General features: G+C 58.1%; 1 non-coding gene and 1 pseudogene across 1 annotated transcript; both read right to left on the bottom strand.

The window, feature by feature from the left end:
- Positions 1-10,624: 10,624 nt before the first annotated feature.
- Positions 10,625-15,016, bottom strand: LOC136682434 (28S ribosomal RNA; annotated as a pseudogene).
- Positions 15,017-15,288: 272 nt separating this feature from the next.
- LOC136682432 (5.8S ribosomal RNA) lies at positions 15,289-15,442 on the bottom strand. The gene has a single exon (XR_010798643.1). It is a non-coding gene; the product is annotated as a 5.8S ribosomal RNA (ribosomal RNA).
- Positions 15,443-18,150: the final 2,708 nt, after the last annotated feature.

The raw sequence follows: 18,150 nt of genomic DNA, 5'->3' as shown, positions 1-18,150 counted from the left end.
GTGATCGCCGCATTGCGACCCCGACCCAAGTGTCTTCCAAATCCGCCACGGACGCACCGCTGCTAACCAATGTTCCCCCTAAGGGGCGATTGATACTCCCAAGCCGATTTAAGGACACCTTTGTCGGTAAGTCAATCGCTGAGTTTGCTTCATATCACCTTAGGGCCAATCCGACCGCTAAGGACATTGTGAACGGAAAGCAACGGGAGTCGCATGCGGTCAGGTTCCTAATTCACTGTGCCCCAAAACTGTGCGCATATTCGGACGTTAGTTTTGTGAACCACCGTAAGGTTCGGAGCTGGCTGGAACAATTAACCTCTCTCGGTTACGCTGACACCTCGATTAAAATGCTGCTATACGACGCGAAGGCGTACATGGGGTATCTGTCCGCATTTAAACCCAACAGTGCCGGACTGACGGCCAAGGAATTTGAACGCATTAAGTTAAGTTTCACCAAGGCGAACCGTGACATAGCTAGGAACATAACCGGCCATCGGCAGCGCTTTAAGCGGTTCAAATTGGGAATCATTCCGCCCTGCGATCATTTCAGAATTTTCTTAGCGAAGGCCGACAAGATTATACCAAGACTATTGGCTAAGGAAACGCCCCTACGCCATTCCACCATGAACCTATTGCAGGGCTTTCTGATGGGAACCATAGCCGTTATTAGCGGCCACAGATCGGTTGTGATTACCAACATGTTAGTGGAAGAACTGGAAAATGTGGAAATGTTGGATTCGGGGTGCATCATTTATGTAAGGACCCACAAAACTAACGCTGCATTCGGGGATGCACCTGTGGCTCTGTCGCCTAAGGAGATTTCGTGGTTGAACTGTTTGGTACAAGCCTACGAGGTCAAGCCTCGCTACGTTTTCGAAACCCGGGGGCGGCAAATACGACGACCGAACACCATGCTGAGAGCAGCCTGGCGGAGGGCAAGGCTCAATGGCCCAATTGGTTTCAATTTGATTAGGACCGCCGTTTCGAATCAGGTAATGTATCTTAAATGGCTATTCGAATCTCAGTTTCAGTTCCTGGGGCTAAATTTGCTTATATTTCCCCCACAGATTTCGTCACTACCGCTAGACCAACGGACCAATATCACCACTGCCATGTGCCATGATCCCGCAACGGCCCAAAGGTTCTACCGCGATGGATTGACCGGCTCTCAACTGTTGGAAGCACGGATGAACCGGCTGTCTGCACTCGATTCAAGCCGGACTTGACACCCCATTGAACCGCAATCATTTTCAATAAAATGCCGTTTAACCAAATTGTGTATTCATTCATTCTTTACCGCAGAAATGTATCAATCCATTGCCTAGGAATGAACCACTCTCATTGGGCATGAATTTCGCCTCGCACCGGGGTCTACGAGGGGTAAGTCGTACTATAACTTACAAAATTTCACCCGAAGGATCGCCACTTCCTTCGGGCTTCAGATGTAAGATCGTTCCGTCCCATACCCCCATCTCGGTTCCAAGAACCGGTTTCGATTTTCACTTAGCCCAACAAGGTGTCACTCTTTCGGCATGAATTTCGCATCGCACCGGGGTCTACGGAGGTCTCCACTTGGAAACATCCGAGGGTAAGTCGTACTATAACTTACAAAATTTCACCCGAAGGATCGCCACTTCCTTCGGGCTTCAGATGTAAGATCGTTCCGTCCCATACCCCCATCTCGGTTCCAAGTACCTCTTTCGATTTTCACTTAGCCCAGAAGGCACCACTCTTCGGGCATGTCACTTCGCATCACCGGGGTCTACGGAGGTCTCCACTTGGAAACATCCGAGGGTATGTCGTACTATAACTTACAAAATTTCACCCGAAGGATCGCCACTTCCTTCGGGCTTCAGATGTAAGATCGTTCCGTCCCATACCCCCATCTCGGTTCCAAGTACCTCTTTCGATTTTCACTTAGCCCAGAAGGCACCACTCTTCGGGCATGTCACTTCGCATCACCGGGGTCTACGGAGGTCTCCACTTGGAAACATCCGAGGGTATGTCGTACTATAACTTACAAAATTTCACCCGAAGGATCGCCACTTCCTTCGGGCTTCAGATGTAAGATCGTTCCGTCCCATACCCCCATCTCGGTTCCAAGTACCTCTTTCGATTTTCACTTAGCCCAGAAGGCACCACTCTTCGGGCATGTCACTTCGCATCACCGGGGTCTACGGAGGTCTCCACTTGGAAACATCCGAGGGTATGTCGTACTATAACTTACAAAATTTCACCCGAAGGATCGCCACTTCCTTCGGGCTTCAGATGTAAGATCGTTCCGTCCCATACCCCCATCTCGGTTCCAAGTACCTCTTTCGATTTTCACTTAGCCCAGAAGGCACCACTCTTCGGGCATGTCACTTCGCATCACCGGGGTCTACGGAGGTCTCCACTTGGAAACATCCGAGGGTATGTCGTACTATAACTTACAAAATTTCACCCGAAGGATCGCCACTTCCTTCGGGCTTCAGATGTAAGATCGTTCCGTCCCATACCCCCCATCTCGGTTCCAAGTACCTCTTTCGATATTCACTTAGCCCAGAAGGCACCACTCTTCGGGCATGTCACTTCGCATCACCGGGGTCTACGGAGGTCTCCACTTGGAAACATCCGAGGGTATGTCGTACTATAACTTACAAAATTTCACCCGAAGGATCGCCACTTCCTTCGGGCTTCAGATGTAAGATCGTTCCGTCCCATACCCCCATCTCAGTTCCAAGTACCTCTTTCGATATTCACTTAGCCCAGAAGGCACCACTCTTCGGGCATGTCACTTCGCATCACCGGGGTCCATGGAAGTCATTTTAGACCTCCAGAGAGTGGGGCCAGTCTTACCACCACCCTTAGCCCAGAGGTGTGTCACTCCTCGGGCATGTCACTTCGCATCACCGGGGTCTATGGAAGTCATTTTAGACCTCCAGAGAGTGGGGCCGGTCTTACCACCACCCTTAAGCCCAGAGGGCGTCACTCCTCGGGCATGAAATTCGGATTACCGGGGTCTACGGATGTCTCAACTTAGGTTTTGAACACATCCAGAGAGTGGGGCCGGTCTTACCACCACCCTTAAGCCCAGAGGGCGTCACTCCTCGGGCATGAAATTCGGATTACCGGGGTCTACGGATGTCTCAACTTAGGTTTTGAACACATCCAGAGGGGGTGGCCTCACTTACCACCACCCTAGCCCAGAGGGCGTCACTCCTCGGGCATGAAATTCGCATCACCGGGGTCCATGGAAGTCATTTTAGGCTTCCAGAGAGTGGGGCCGGTCTTACCACCACCCTTAGCCCAGAGGGCGTCACTCCTCGGGCATGAAATTCGCATCACCGGGGTCCATGGAAGTCTCGACTTAGGTTTTGGAAACCTCCAGAGAGTGGGGCCGGTCTTACCACCACCCTTAGCCCAGAGGGCACCACTCCTCGGGCTTTAAATTCAGATAACCGGGGTCCATGGAAGTCTCGACTTAGTTTTTGAACACTTCCAGAGGGGGGGCCGGGCTTACCACCACCCTTAAGCCCAGAGGTGTGTCACTCCTCGGGCATGGAATTCGCATCAACGGGGTCTACGGATGTCTCGACTTAGGTTTTGAACACATCCAGGGAAGCAGAGCGGACATTCCCATTATTTCAAGCCCATCGGGAAGCCACTCCCTTGGGCATAGCGTTTCGCATCGCTGTTACCCAAACTTGTGTCTGATTTAATGCCTCCCTAATATCCCGACGGCACCAGGCTGAAAAACCATATGCCCACAGGATTCGAGGCATCTGAACCCCTTTCGCATAGCCGACAACGATGAACCTCCCTCGGACTCGCTACAAGGCTCGAGGAGGGTCCTGATTTTCTTAAAATCTCAGGTGCGGGACTTAGAAAAATTTCACTTTAAAACCACAGACCTCCAGAGGAGAGACCGGGCTTATCACCTCCTTAGCCCAGAAGGCACCACTCTTCGGGCATGTCACTTTGCATCACCGGGGTCCATGGAAGTCTCGACTTAGGTTTTGGAAACCTCCAGAGGGGGGGCCAAGCATACCACCACCCTTAGCCCAGAGGTTCATCACTCCTCGGGCATGAAATTCGGATAACCGGGGTCCATGGAAGTCTCGACTTAGGTTTTGAACACTTCCAGAGGGGGGGGCCGGGCTTACCACCACCCTTAGCCCAGAGGTTCATCACTCCTCGGGCATGAAATTCGGATAACCGGGGTCCATGGAAGTCAATTTTGACCTCCAGAGAGGGGGGGCCGGGCTTACCACCACCCTAAGCCCAGAGGGCGTCACTCCTCGGGCATGAAATACGCTACACCGGGGTCCATGGAAGTCTCGACTTAGGTTTTGGAGACATCCAGAGGGGGGGCCGGGCTTACCACCACCCTTAGCCCAGAGGGCGTCACTCCTCGGGCATGAAATACGCTACACCGGGGTCCATGGAAGTCAGTTTAGACCTCCAGAGAGGGGGGGCCGGGCTTACCACCACCCTTAGCCCAGAGGGCACCACTCCTCGGGCTTTAAATTCGCATCACCGGGGTCCATGGAAGTCAATCTAGACCTCCAGAGAGGGGGGGCCGGGCTTACCACCACCCTTAGCCCAGAGGTCATCACTCCTCGGGCATGAAATTCGGATAACCGGGGTCCATGGAAGTCTCGACTTAGGTTTTGGAGACATCCAGAGGGGGGGGCCGGGCTTACCACCACCCTAAGCCCAGAGGGCACTACTCCTCGGGCATGAAATTCGGATAACCGGGGTCCATGGAAGTCAGTTTAGACCTCCAGAGGGGGGGCCGGGCTTACCACCAGCCTTAGCCCAGAGGGCACCACTCCTCGGGCATGAAATACGCTACACCGGGGTCCATGGAAGTCAGTTTAGACCTCCAGAGAGGGGGGGCCGGGCTTACCACCACCCTAAGCCCAGAGGGCGTCACTCCTCGGGCATGAAATACGCTACACCGGGGTCCATGGAAGTCATTTTTGACCTCCAGAGGGGAGGCAACCCAAACCATCCCCTTAGCCCAGAGGTGTGCCAGTCCTCGGGCTTGTGTATTCGCATCAACGGGGTCCATGGAAGTCATTTTTGACCTCCAGAGGGGAGGCAACCCAAACCATCCCCTTAGCCCAGAGGTGTGCCAGTCCTCGGGCTTGTGTATTCGCATCACCGGGGTCCATGGAAGTCATTTTAGACCTCCAGAGAGTGGGGCCGGTCTTACCACCACTCTTAGCCCAGAGGGCGTCACTCCTCGGGCATGAAATTCGGATAACCGGGGTCCATGGATGTCTCAACTTAGGTTTTGAACACATCCAGAGGGGAGGCCACCCAAACCATCCCCTTAGCCCGGAGGTGTGCACCTCCTCGGGCTTGAAATTCGAATCACCGGGGTCCATGGAAGTCATTTTAGACATCCAGAGAGTGGGGCCGGTCTTACCACCACTCTTAGCCCAGAGGGCACCACTCCTCGGGCATGAAATTCGCATCACCGGGGTCCATGGAAGTCAGTTTAGACCTCCAGAGAGTGGGGCCGGTCTTACCACCACCCTTAAGCCCAGAGGGCGTCACTCCTCGGGCATGGAATTCGCATCAACGGGGTCTACGGATGTCTCGACTTAGGTTTTGAACACATCCAGGGAAGCAGAGCGGACATTCCCATTATTTCAAGCCCATCGGGAAGCCACTCCTTTGGGCATAGCGTTTCGCATCGCTGTTACCCAAACTTACGTCTGATTTAATGCCTCCCTAATATCCCGACGGCACCAGGCTGAGAAACCATATGCCCACAGGATTAGAGGCGTCTGAACCCCTTTCGCATAGCCGACAACGATGAACCTCCCTCGGACTCGCTACGAGGCTTGAGGAGGGTCCTGATTCTCTTAAAATCTCAGGTGAGGGACTTAGAAAATATTCACTTTAAAACCACAGACCTCCAGAGGAGAGACCGGGCTTATCACAACCTTAGCCCAGAAGGCACCACTCTTCGGGCATGTCACTTCGCATCACCGGGGTCCATGGAAGTCTCGACTTAGGTTTTGAACGCATCCAGAGGGTGGGGGCCGGACTTACCACCACCCTTAGCCCAGAGGGCGTCACTCCTCGGGCATAAAATTCGGATAACCGGGGTCCATGGAAGTCAATTTTGACCTCCAGAGAGGGGGGGCCTGGCTTACCACCACCCTAAGCCCAGAGGGCGTCACTCCTCGGGCATGAAATACGCTACACCGGGGTCCATGGAAGTCAGTTTAGACCTCCAGAGAGGGGGGGCCGGGCTTACCACCACCCTTAGCCCAGAGGGCACCACTCCTCGGGCTTGAAATTCGCATCACCGGGGTCCATGGAAGTCTCGACTTAGGTTTTGGAAACCTCCAGAGGGGGGGCTGCACTTACCACCACCCTAAGCCCAGAGGGCGTCACTCCTCGGGCATGAAATACGCTATACCGGGGTCCATGGAAGTCCTTTTAGACCTCCAGAGAGGGGGGGCCGGGCTTACCACCACCCTTAGCCCAGAGGGCACCACTCCTCGGGCTTGAAATTCGCATCACCGGGGTCCATGGAAGTCTCGACTTAGGTTTTGGAAACCTCCAGAGGGGGGGCTGCACTTACCACCACCCTTAGCCCAGAGGTTCATCACTCCTCGGGCATGAAATTCGGATAACCGGGGTCCATGGAAGTCAGTTTAGACCTCCAGAGAGTGGGGCCGGGCTTACCACCACCCTAAGCCCAGAGGGCGTCACTCCTCGGGCATGAAATTCGGACAACCGGGGTCCATGGAAGTCAGTTTAGACCTCCAGAGAGTGGGGCCGGGCTTACCACCACCCTAAGCCCAGAGGGCGTCACTCCTCGGGCATAAAATTCGGATAACCGGGGTCCATGGAAGTCAGTTTAGACCTCCAGAGAGTGGGGCCGGGCTTACCACCACCCTAAGCCCAGAGGGCGTCACTCCTCGGGCATGAAATACGCTACACCGGGGTCCATGGAAGTCTCGACTTAGGTTTTGGAGACCTCCAGAGGGGGGGCCGGGCATACCACCACCCTTAGCCCAGAGGGCGTCACTCCTCGGGCATGAAATACGCTTAACCGGGGTCCATGGAAGTCAATCTAGACCTCCAGAGAGGGGGGGCCGGGCTTACCACCACCCTTAGCCCAGAGGGCATCACTCCTCGGGCATGAAATTCGCATCACCGGGGTCCATGGAAGTCAGTTTAGACCTCCAGAGGGGGGGCTGAGCATACCACCACCCTTAGCCCAGAGGTGTGCTCCTCATCGGGCATGAAATACGCTTCACCGGGGTCCATGGAAGTCATTCGAGACCTCCAGAGGGGGGGCCGGGCATACCACCACCCTTAGCCCAGAGGTGAGTCACTCCTCGGGCATCAAATTCGCATCACCGGGGTCCATGGAAGTCAGTTTAGACCTCCAGAGGGGGGGCTGAGCATACCACCACCCTTAGCCCAGAGGTGTGCTCCTCATCGGGCATGAAATACGCTTCACCGGGGTCCATGGAAGTCATTCGAGACCTCCAGAGGGGGGGCCGGGCATACCACCACCCTTAGCCCAGAGGTGAGTCACTCCTCGGGCATCAAATTCGCATCACCGGGGTCCATGGAAGTCAGTTTAGACCTCCAGAGGGGGGGCTGAGCATACCACCACCCTTAGCCCAGAGGTGTGCTCCTCATCGGGCATGAAATACGCTTCACCGGGGTCCATGGAAGTCATTCGAGACCTCCAGAGGGGGGGCCGGGCATACCACCACCCTTAGCCCAGAGGTGAGTCACTCCTCGGGCATCAAATTCGCATCACCGGGGTCCATGGAAGTCAGTTTAGACCTCCAGAGGGGGGGCTGAGCATACCACCACCCTTAGCCCAGAGGTGTGCTCCTCATCGGGCATGAAATACGCTTCACCGGGGTCCATGGAAGTCATTCGAGACCTCCAGAGGGGGGGCTGGGCATACCACCACCCTTAGCCCAGAGGTGAGTCACTCCTCGGGCATCAAATTCGCATCACCGGGGTCCATGGAAGTCATTTAGACCTCCAGAGAGGGGGGCCGAACCTACCACCAACCTTAGCCCAGAGGGCGTCACTCCTCGGGCTTCAAACTCCCATCATCGGGGTTCCATGGAAGTCTCGACTTAGGTTTTGAACCGTTCCGGGGTCACCTCCAGTGAGATAACGCGGAAATCTCACTATATTCATGCCCACAGGCGAACCAGAGCCTTGGGCTTGTCATAGTTACATACGGTGTACCCAAACTTTCGTCTTTTCTAAAGGAACCCTAATGTCCTGACGGCACCGCACTGGAAACCCCCATGCCCTCTGAATTTTTACCACTCCGAGGTGCTCCGTTTTGGGCTTGCTACCTAGGGCGAAGAGGGTCAGAAATTTTTCTAAGTCCTACTTTAAAACGTCCCACTGGGAGACCACTAGGGTTAGCACTTTGCCAAAAAATCACGGCTGAATGCAATTTTCACGCCTCGCACCCTTTGTTCGTTTAGATTTAACAAAAAAATCAACCGAACCCCCTTTTTAACAACGCTTTGCCGAATTTAGCTCACTTTTCCCGGCCTGGAATATCTCACGCTTGCCCCCCACGGTACTTACCTCCGGGGAAGACACCCCCGTCGCTGCCAACACCCATGCCCGGCCCAGGCTCACCCGACTCGGCCTCGCTAGCTCCATCGCCCGCTCCAAACCTCCGGGGAGAAGACCCCCATCGCCGCCAACGCCCATGCCCGGCCCAGGCTCACCCGACTCGGCCTCGCTAGCTCCATCGCCCGCTCCAAACCTCCGGGGCTGGACCTCCAGGAACCCAGCGCACCTCTCGAACCTATCCGGCCCACACTTAAGCACTCCTCCTCGGACTAAACCATTCAGCCCGCGCCGCTGGAACGAGCGCCCACTGGAAGACCTGAGCCTCAAACCCGCGCGCTTTACGGTTCTCTATCTCCCCGGGCTCGGAGCACTTTTCTCGGCCATGGGACCTCCAGGGGGGGCCCCTCTTAGCTCCGTCATCATTTCTCTAAGTCTCACTCCGCCCACTGGAAGACCCGAGCCCCAAACCCGCGCGCTTTACGGTTCTCTATCTCCCCGGGCTCGGGGCACTTTTCTCGGCCACGGGACCTCCAGGGGAGGCCCCTCTTGGCTCCGTCAATATTCCTTTAAGTCTCATTCCGCCCACTGGAAGACCCGAGCCCCAAACCCGCGCGCTTTACGGTTCTCTATCTCCCCGGGCTCGGGGCACTTTTCTCGGCCATGGGACCTCCAGGGGGGGCCCTTCATGGCTCCGTCAATATTCCTTTAAGTCTCACTCCGCCCACTGGAAGACCCGAGCCCCAAACCCGCGCGCTTTACGGTTCTCTATCACCCCGGGCTCGGAGCACTTTTCTCGGCCATGGGACCTCCAGGGGGGGCCCTTCATGGCTCCGTCAATATTCCTTTAAGTCTCACTCCGCCCACTGGAAGACCCGAGCCCCAAACCCGCGCGCTTTACGGTTCTCTATCACCCCGGGCTCGGAGCACTTTTCTCGGCCATGGGACCTCCAGGGGGGGCCCTTCATGGCTCCGTCAATATTCCTTTAAGTCTCACTCCGCCCACTGGAAGACCCGAGCCCCAAACCCGCGCGCTTTACGGTTCTCTATCACCCCGGGCTCGGGGCACTTTTCTCGGCCATGGGACCTCCAGGGGAGGCCCCTCTTGGCTCCGTCAATATTCCTTTAAGTCTCATTCCGCCCACTGCCATACCCGAGGTCTTTAACCGCGGCGTTCACGGTTCTCTATCACCCCGGGCTCGGAGCACTTTTCTCGGCCATGGGACCTCCAGGGGGGGGCCCCTCATGGCTCCGTCAACATTCCTCTAAGTCTCATTCCGCCCACTGCCATACCCGGGCTCGGAGCATGTACTTCGGCCATGGGACCACAAGAGGGCGCCCTTCTTAAGAAATTGCTGACATCCAGGACCATTCAAGGGAGCGACCTGCCTCCCTATGCCCGCCACCGGCTCCCTCTAACCGGTGTACGGACTCTCGGGGCCCGCGCCCCCAGAGAACCAGAGTTTCAGAAATTGCACTAAGTCCAGACATCCAGGACCATTCAAGGGAGCGACCTGCCTCCCTATGCCCGCCACCGGCTCCCTCTAACCGGTGTACGGACTCTCGGGGCCCGCGCCCCCAGAGAACCAGAGTTTCAGAAATTGCACTAAGTCCAGACATCCAGGACCATTCAAGGGAGCGACCTGCCTCCCTATGCCCGCCACCGGCTCCCTCTAACCGGTGTACGGACTCTCGGGGCCCGCGCCCCCAGAGAACCAGAGTTTCAGAAATTGCACTAAGTCCAGACATCCAGGACCATTCAAGGGAGCGACCTGCCTCCCTATGCCCGCCACCGGCTCCCTCTAACCGGTGTACGGACTCTCGGGGCCCGCGCCCCCAGAGAACCAGAGTTTCGGAAATTGCACTAAGTCCGATTTTCGCCCACTACGAGACCTAAAACCGTCATCCAGGATTTCACAGGGGAGTACCCACCTCCCCTATGCCCGCCACCGGCTCCCTCTAACCGGTGTACGGAGTCTCCGGGGCCCGCGCCCCAGAGAACCAGACCTGGACCGCTCCGGAGGGCCGGGGGTTTGCTTTCGCCTTCCCCCCGACAAATGTTTGAGTGGACGGGATGACTTTCAATGGATCGCGGTATATGCACCCGCTCTGCCACTTACGACACCCGCACTCCGAATCAGGTCGTTTACGAGTCATTTCACACCCGGATCAAGAGACATTTGCTTTGACGAGGGAGGTGGACCGAGGCGTTCATTAGCCCCGGTCCGGTTCCAGTGTCATGCGGCTCTCGTCACCGGCGGTGGGGAGGAAAGCACCTCCCACCCCGGCTATCCAAGACCAAGCTCACCGATGCTGGGCGCGGATGTATCGCTCCTTCTAGGCGGGATTCCGACTTAGAGGCGTTCAGTCGTAAGCCCTCGGATGATAGCCTTGCACCAGTGGCTGCACAGCCAAGCGCGAGTACCATGTATCCGAACCTGCGGTTCCTCTCGTACTGGGCTGGATTACTATCGGAGCAACGGTCAACATCAGTAGGGTAAAGCTAACCTGTCTCACGACGGTCTAAACCCAGCTCACGTTCCCTGTTAGTGGGTGAACAATCCAACGCTTTGCGAATTCTGCTTCGCAATGATAGGAAGAGCCGACATCGAAGAATCAAACGGCGACGTCGCTATGAACGCTTGGCCGCCACAAGCCAGTTATCCCTGTGGTAACTTTTCTGACACCTCCCGCTTAAAACCCAAAAAGCAGACGGAAGGATCGTTAGGCCCCGCTTTCACGGTCCGTATTCATACTGAAAATCAGGATCAAGCCGGCTTTTGCCCTTATGCTCTACGGGAGGTTTCTGTCCTTCCCTGAGCCCGCCTTAGGACACCTGCGTTACGCTTTGACAGGTGTACCGCCCCAGTCAAACTCCCCACCTGTCACTGTCCCCGGAGGGACTCGCCCCGGGCACGGAGGCCCGCAACATGAGTGTAACCGGACTCACTGCCAAGCGACCCACCCAGGGCTTAGCACCTTGGAACAAGGAACCCCCAGCAAGGAAAGGGTTCCCACCGACACCTTCACCGGGTTAGAGAGGTAACGGTAAGAGTAGTGGTATTTCACGGACAGCCCGCCTCGGGTGCTGGCCTTCGGCGGGCTTCCCACTTATTCTACACCTCCTATGCAGCCTCTCAATGACAGACTAGAGTCAAGCTCAACAGGGTCTTCTTTCCCCGCTGATTCTGCCAAGCCCGTTCCCTTGGCTGTGGTTTCGCTAGATAGTAGGTAGGGACAGTGGGAATCTCGTTAATCCATTCATGCAGGTCACTAATTAGATGACGAGGCATTTCGTTACCTTAAGAGGGTCATAGTTACCCCCGCCGTTTACCCGTGCTTGGGTGAATTTCTTCACTTTGACATTCAGAGCACTGGGCAGGAATCACATTGTGTCAAAACCGTCCGAGAGCCTTCACAATGCTGTGTTTTTATTAAACAGTCGGATTCCCCTGGTCCGCAGCAGTTCTAATTCGGCTGTTGGGTGCCGGTCGAGAGAACCACCTCGGAGCTGCCACCCCTCCGAGGCGAGACTCACACCCGATAGATCCACGAGGCCTCGGCTCGTCACGCCCGTCTCCAGTCACACTGCTCCGGTCCGGTCCTCCCAAGCCCCTACGGCCGGCGACGCATCCGCACACAACTCCAGAGTCTTCCCCCCCCCACGTCCGAACGGGAGTACGGAAGGCCGCGCTCGCGAGCGTGGCCGGGACCCGCCGATGGGCCTCGGAGCCCGGCCGACTTCGGGAAGGAAGGGCCGAAGGACGAGACGCACCGGAGGTTCGTCCCCTAAGGACGCACCCCCGCCGGAGTCCCATCCACGACCGCCTCCCCCCGGCACCGACCGAGTCCCCTAAGCACCACCGGGAGGGAACACCGGCTGCCTCGCGCGGCTGCGACCCACGCACTTTAACCGACAGACGCAGGAGTCAACCCGGGCGCCGTGCGCTTTTGCCCCGCATGACCCTCAGGGCAAGGGCGAACCAGAACCAGAACAGCCCTCGGCCTACGCTTCAGCTAAAGGGCCCGACCGAGCCCAGCCATTAGAGCCAATCCTTATCCCGAAGTTACGGATCTATTTTGCCGACTTCCCTTACCTACATTGTTCCAACACGCCAGAGGCTGTTCACCTTGGAGACCTGATGCGGATATGGGTACGGCCTGGGGGGAAATTCACTATACCTCCCCCGGATTTTCAAGGGCCGATGGGGAACGTCCCGGCTGCCTCACGGATGCATGCGGCGCCTTTCAGAGCGTTGAGCCCCTTTCTCGGGACAATCCCATTCCAGGGCGCTCCAGCTCTTTAGCAAGGAGAGTGAATCCTCCCCGGGGTTCCCACCGACGTCTCCGGGTTCGTTTGCGTTACCGCTATGAGAGCGCCTTCTCGGCACTCAATCTCCCCAATCCCAGGTTCGGGGATATTGGCCCGATCCCCTTTCGGTCAGCGGGGGGCAGACGAGACCATCGCCCCAGCGTTTCCGAACGGCGTTCGCCTATCCCTTAGGACCGACTAACCCACGGCCAAGCGCTGTCGGCGTGGAACCCTTCTCCACTTCGGCCTTCAAAGATCCCATCTGAATATTTGCTACTACCACCAAGATCTGCACCCGCGGCGGCTCGACCCAGGCTCACGCCAGAGGCTTCAGCGCCACCGCGGCGGCCCTCCTACTCGTCGCGGCATACGGTCCGTGTTTCAAATCAGGGATTGTGACACCTGCGACGGCCGGGTATGGGCCCGACGCTCCAGCGCCATCCATTTTCAGGGCCAGTTGATTCGGCAGGTGAGTTGTTACACACTCCTTAGCGGATTCCGACTTTCATGGCCACCGCCCCGCTGTCTATATCAACCGACACCTTTCCTGGGGTCTGATGAGCGTCGCGTCGGGCGCCTTAACCCGCGCGTTCGGTTCATCCCGCAGCACCAGTTCTGCTTACCAAAAGTGGCCCACTTGGCACCATCATTCGATGCCCGGCTCCAAGCCTGCGAGCCGGGCCTCTTACCCATTTAAAGTTTGAGGGTAGGACGAGGCCATTTCGGCCCCGCAGCCTATGATCATTGCTTTACCGGATAAAACTGAGTCTGGTGCCAGCTATCCTGAGGGAAACTTCGGAGGGAACCAGCTACTAGATGGTTCGTTAAGTCTTTCGCCCCTATACCCAGGTCGGACGACCGAATTGAACGTCAGGACCGCTACGGGCCTCCACGCAGGGTTTCCCCTGGCTTCGCCCTGCCCAGGCATAGATCACCATCTTTCGGGTACCACCGCGTATGCTCTTGCTCCACTCTCCACTCGGTGGAGAGCAGGCCGGTGGTGCGCTGTCAACCCAAACATTGACGGGGTGCATCAGATCCCACCTCAGCCGACGCGCGCCGGCCTTCACCTTCGTTGCGCCTCCGGGGTTCAAGCCCCTTTGACTCGCATACGCGTTAGACTCCTTGGTCCGTGTTTCAAGACGGGTCGGTCGGGGTCCGAACTTAGCCGCTGACCTTAGGCGTTTTGGCTGTGGGCCTGGATCACCCCCCGTATTGCCGTAGCGGGCCTAGCCCGGGGCTGAGGACAGCCCAACCGGCCCGCTTTCGTCCGAACGATCAGGGGGGGGCCCCATCCCCATCCCGAAGGAGGGGAAAACGCGGAAAGGACATTACTCCGCGGCCCCGGCGTTATCGGCGAAGTCGGAGCGAGGGGCTGTAGCGGAACGCCCGTGTCCGGGGGCCACGTGGGGCTCCCTTCTCCGGACGGACCTACCTTCACCCTCGGGCCCTTCCAAGCCTAACCGGAGCCGGTCGCGACTCACCCACCACGCGGGGGGAAGTACACCTGACGGGCCGAGCCTTCGTACGCCCGAGAGGCCCGAAGTCGAGAGGCGAAGCTCAGGGCCGAGCAGGGAGTGGGGTCGCCCCCACTCTCGCCCGGATGAACTCGCCTCCGAGCCACGGAACCACACGAGCGCGGGCCGTCCGCCCGGCTGAATCCCCCGGGGGGGTCTTCTCGGTCCCCCGACCGTTTACCTCTCAACGGTTTCACGCTCTCTTGAACTCTCTCTTCAAAGTACTGCTTTCAACTTTCCCTCACGGTACTTTGTTCGCTATCGGTCTCGTGCCGGTATTTAGCCTTAGATGGAGTTTACCACCCACTTTGAGCTGCATTCACAAGCAACTCGACTCCGGGAAGCCCGATCTACCCGGCGGGATGCGGGACAATACCGGGCCTTCACCATCTGCGGAAGACACTTCCTTGCAAAACTTGGTCCCGCGTCCGCACCGAGACCAAACGGACTTCCGTACGCTACATTTCCCGGCCCACCCCGGTCAGGGGAAAGTGGGATTCAGCGCTGGGCTCTTCCCTCTTCGCTCGCCGCTACTAGGGGAATCCTTGTTAGTTTCTTTTCCTCCGCTTACTGATATGCTTAAGTTCAGCGGGTTGTCTCGTCTGATCTGAGGTCGCACTACGAGACTGTTTTGCGGGGCGCGGGGGGCGCGAACCCCCCGGCCGCTCGCCGTGTTACGGTACCCACTCTCCGACGGCGGCGGAGAGCCCAGCGGGGAGAGACTATGACGGATTGGACCCGGACCTAATGGCTCTCCCTACGTCCGGAGCTCTCGCCACACGTCGGGTTTAAGGCCCGAGTCTGGGTTTAGGGAGACGAAGGGCCGTCCGAGGTGGAGGCCCTGCGAACTCCCAGCCGCGGTCTAGGAAGACCGATCGATGGGTAAACCGACCCTCAGACAGGCGTGGCCGCGGGATGGACCCCCGCGGCCGCCATGTGCGTTCGAAATATCGATGATCTGTGTTCTGCAATTCACATTATTTAACGCAGGTTACCGCGTTCTTCATCGATGCACGAGCCAAGTGATCCACCGCTAAGAGTTGTATGAGGTTTGTGCCCGGCCCGTTACAGGCCGGGCGAAGGAAGCCATTCGAACACGAGACAACGTTTGACAATATTTCAAGCCGGGTGCCTTCCCCCCCGTGGAGGGGGGAAGGTCATTGAACCTGGGCGTCACCACCGGACCGAGGAGTTACGGCCCGGGGGACGATCGCCCGAGTAGGTGCCCGAGACTTACGTGGTTTAGGAGACCGGGTCTAGGCCCCACCGTTCCCGGCGAGGCCCAGGGTTTGGTTCGCTGCGTTACGGGTCCCGGTCTAAGGCATTCAGGCGTGCGCTCAAAGCCAAGCTCTCCACCCCGGAGGGTATGAGCGAGGCCCGGTGGTACGCTCCCAAGTCCCCCGCTTAGGGGAAGGCGCTGGGTAGATCCCACCTAGTCAGGACCGGCGGGCACCGGCCGTCTCCTTCGGGTGTTTAAACGCATCCGGGGTTCGTGAGGCCCCTTCAACTCGCGCACCGGCCTTAGACTATTATACGGTCCGTCTCTGCGAAGCCAACATCGGGGTATTTGCATGCGCTCTTAAGCTCCGCTCCAACCCCGTGAGGGGAAAGAGTTTCGCCCGGCGGTACGCTCCCGTCCACCACCACCCCCTGTGCCGGGGGGATGGGTTCAGGGAGATCCCACCGAGGCCGGCGAGCACCGGCCAACGCCCTGGGGGTGAGTAAGCCCCTTTGACTCGCGCACGCACAATCAAGCCTTCAACGATCAATGGTTGGTTTAACGACCCGGCGGGCGGCTCCGGCGCCACTCTCCCCCCCGCGAACGAGGGGGGCGGACCGGGGTACCTATGCACCTAAGGCGGTCCTCGCATAACCCCGAGTTCCGAAGCCGGCTCGCTACGTCCACCCACCCGGAGGGGGAGAGACTCACGTCGGCCGACGACGAAAGGTACGAGGCTTCTGCGGTCCATACCTTGAAGGTACCCGCCGGGGGAGGTTTGGCCTCTCGAGTCCGACTCGACAACCGGCCGTGGCCAGGTCACCGTTAATGATCCTTCCGCAGGTTCCCCTACGGAAACCTTGTTACGACTTTTACTCCCTCTAGATGTCCGGGTTCGATCGACTTCCCATCGCCCGGAGGCGACCCCCGTTCGAGGGCCGCCCCGGGGACGGTCCGAGGACCTCACCGAGGCATCCGATCGGTAGTAGCGACGGGCGGTGTGTACAAAGGGCAGGGACTTAATCGACGCGGGCTGGTGACCCGCGCCTACTTGGAATTCCTCGTTCGAGGGGAATAGTTGCAATCCCCTGTCCCCAGCGGGGAATGGCGTTCATAGGATTGCCCGCACCTCTCGGCGTAGGGTAACTTACATGTTGAACCAGCCATTGTAGCTCACGTGCGACCCCGGACTTCTAAGGGCATCACAGACCTGTTATTGCTCCATTTCTCAAGTGGCTTCTGTGCCACAAATCGCTCTAAGAAGTTTAGCCACCGACCGCTGATTCCCACCGGGCGAACCCCAACCTTCAGGCCCGCGGTAAGCGGGAGGGCACCGGGGAGGGGAGAGGGAAGGCGAAGGCGAAGGACGGACAACCCACACCCGGAGAGCGGAACGAGGTGCGGACGGCATCGGGGAGGGAACCGAACGCGAAGGGGAGAGGCCGGAGCCACCCACTCGACGCAGAACTGAACCCCCGTCAACCGCATCACCTCCCCGAACCGATCCGGGGTAGAACCGGACCCCCGCCGAAACCCCCAACACCCCCACCCCGATGGGGACCCCCCGCGAACGGGGACCTTCGGGGATAGAGTCCGACCCAGGAGAGGGGCCGTGTAACTACTTAAAGGATGGGATCTCGTTCGTTACCGGAATTGACCAGACGAATCGCTCCACGAACTACCAACGGCCATGCACCACCACCCACAGAATCGAGAAAGAGCCGTCAATCTGTCAATCCTTACCGTGTCCGGGCCGGGTTAGGTTCCCCGCGTTGAGTCAAATTAAGCCGCAAGCTCCACTCCTGGTGGTGCCCTTCCGTCAATTCCTTTAAGTTTCAGCTTTGCAACCGTACTCCCCCCAGAGCCCAAAGACTCGTGGTTTCCCGGACGCTGCCCGGCGGGTCATAGTCGTTAACCCAACGCCGCCGGATCGCGGGTCGGCATAGTTTACGGTCGGAACTACGACGGTACCTGATCGTCTTCGATCCTCCGACTTTCGTTCTTGATTAATGAAAACATTCTTGGCAAATGCCTTCGCTTTTGTCCGTCCCGCACCGGTCTACGAATTTCACCTCTCTCGGTGCGGTACGAATGCCCCCGGCCGTCCCTCTTAATCATGACCTTTGGTCCGTCAAACCCACGAAATAGGACCAAGAGAGCGGTCGGATACCCCCCCGGCTCGGGGAACCGTGCGGCGGCCAGAAACGCCGGGCGTCACACCCGGGCGCCCCCGGCCCCACCCGGCCGCCTCGCCGAAGAGCTCCGACTCGCCCCCCATGGGAAGGCCTTATTCCATTATTCCTAGCTCAGTCCATTCAAGGCACGCTTCGGCCTGCTTTGAGCACTCTGTTTTGTTCAAAGTAAACGCACCGGACCCTTCCGCCCCCCACGTATTCACCGCGGCGGACGACCCAGCTAAGGGCCTCTCCGCGGAGGAAGGGAGCAGAGGACACCGGATGAGTAGGGACAAGGTCCCGCGACCTCCACCCAGAGACCCGCGGGGGGTCCCCACCCCGGAGAGGGGCAGCTTC

This window comes from Hoplias malabaricus, unplaced genomic scaffold, assembly GCF_029633855.1.
Source record: "Hoplias malabaricus isolate fHopMal1 unplaced genomic scaffold, fHopMal1.hap1 scaffold_50, whole genome shotgun sequence".
NCBI lineage: Eukaryota > Metazoa > Chordata > Actinopteri > Characiformes > Erythrinidae > Hoplias > Hoplias malabaricus.
This window is presented reverse-complemented; position numbering and strand designations above follow the sequence as displayed.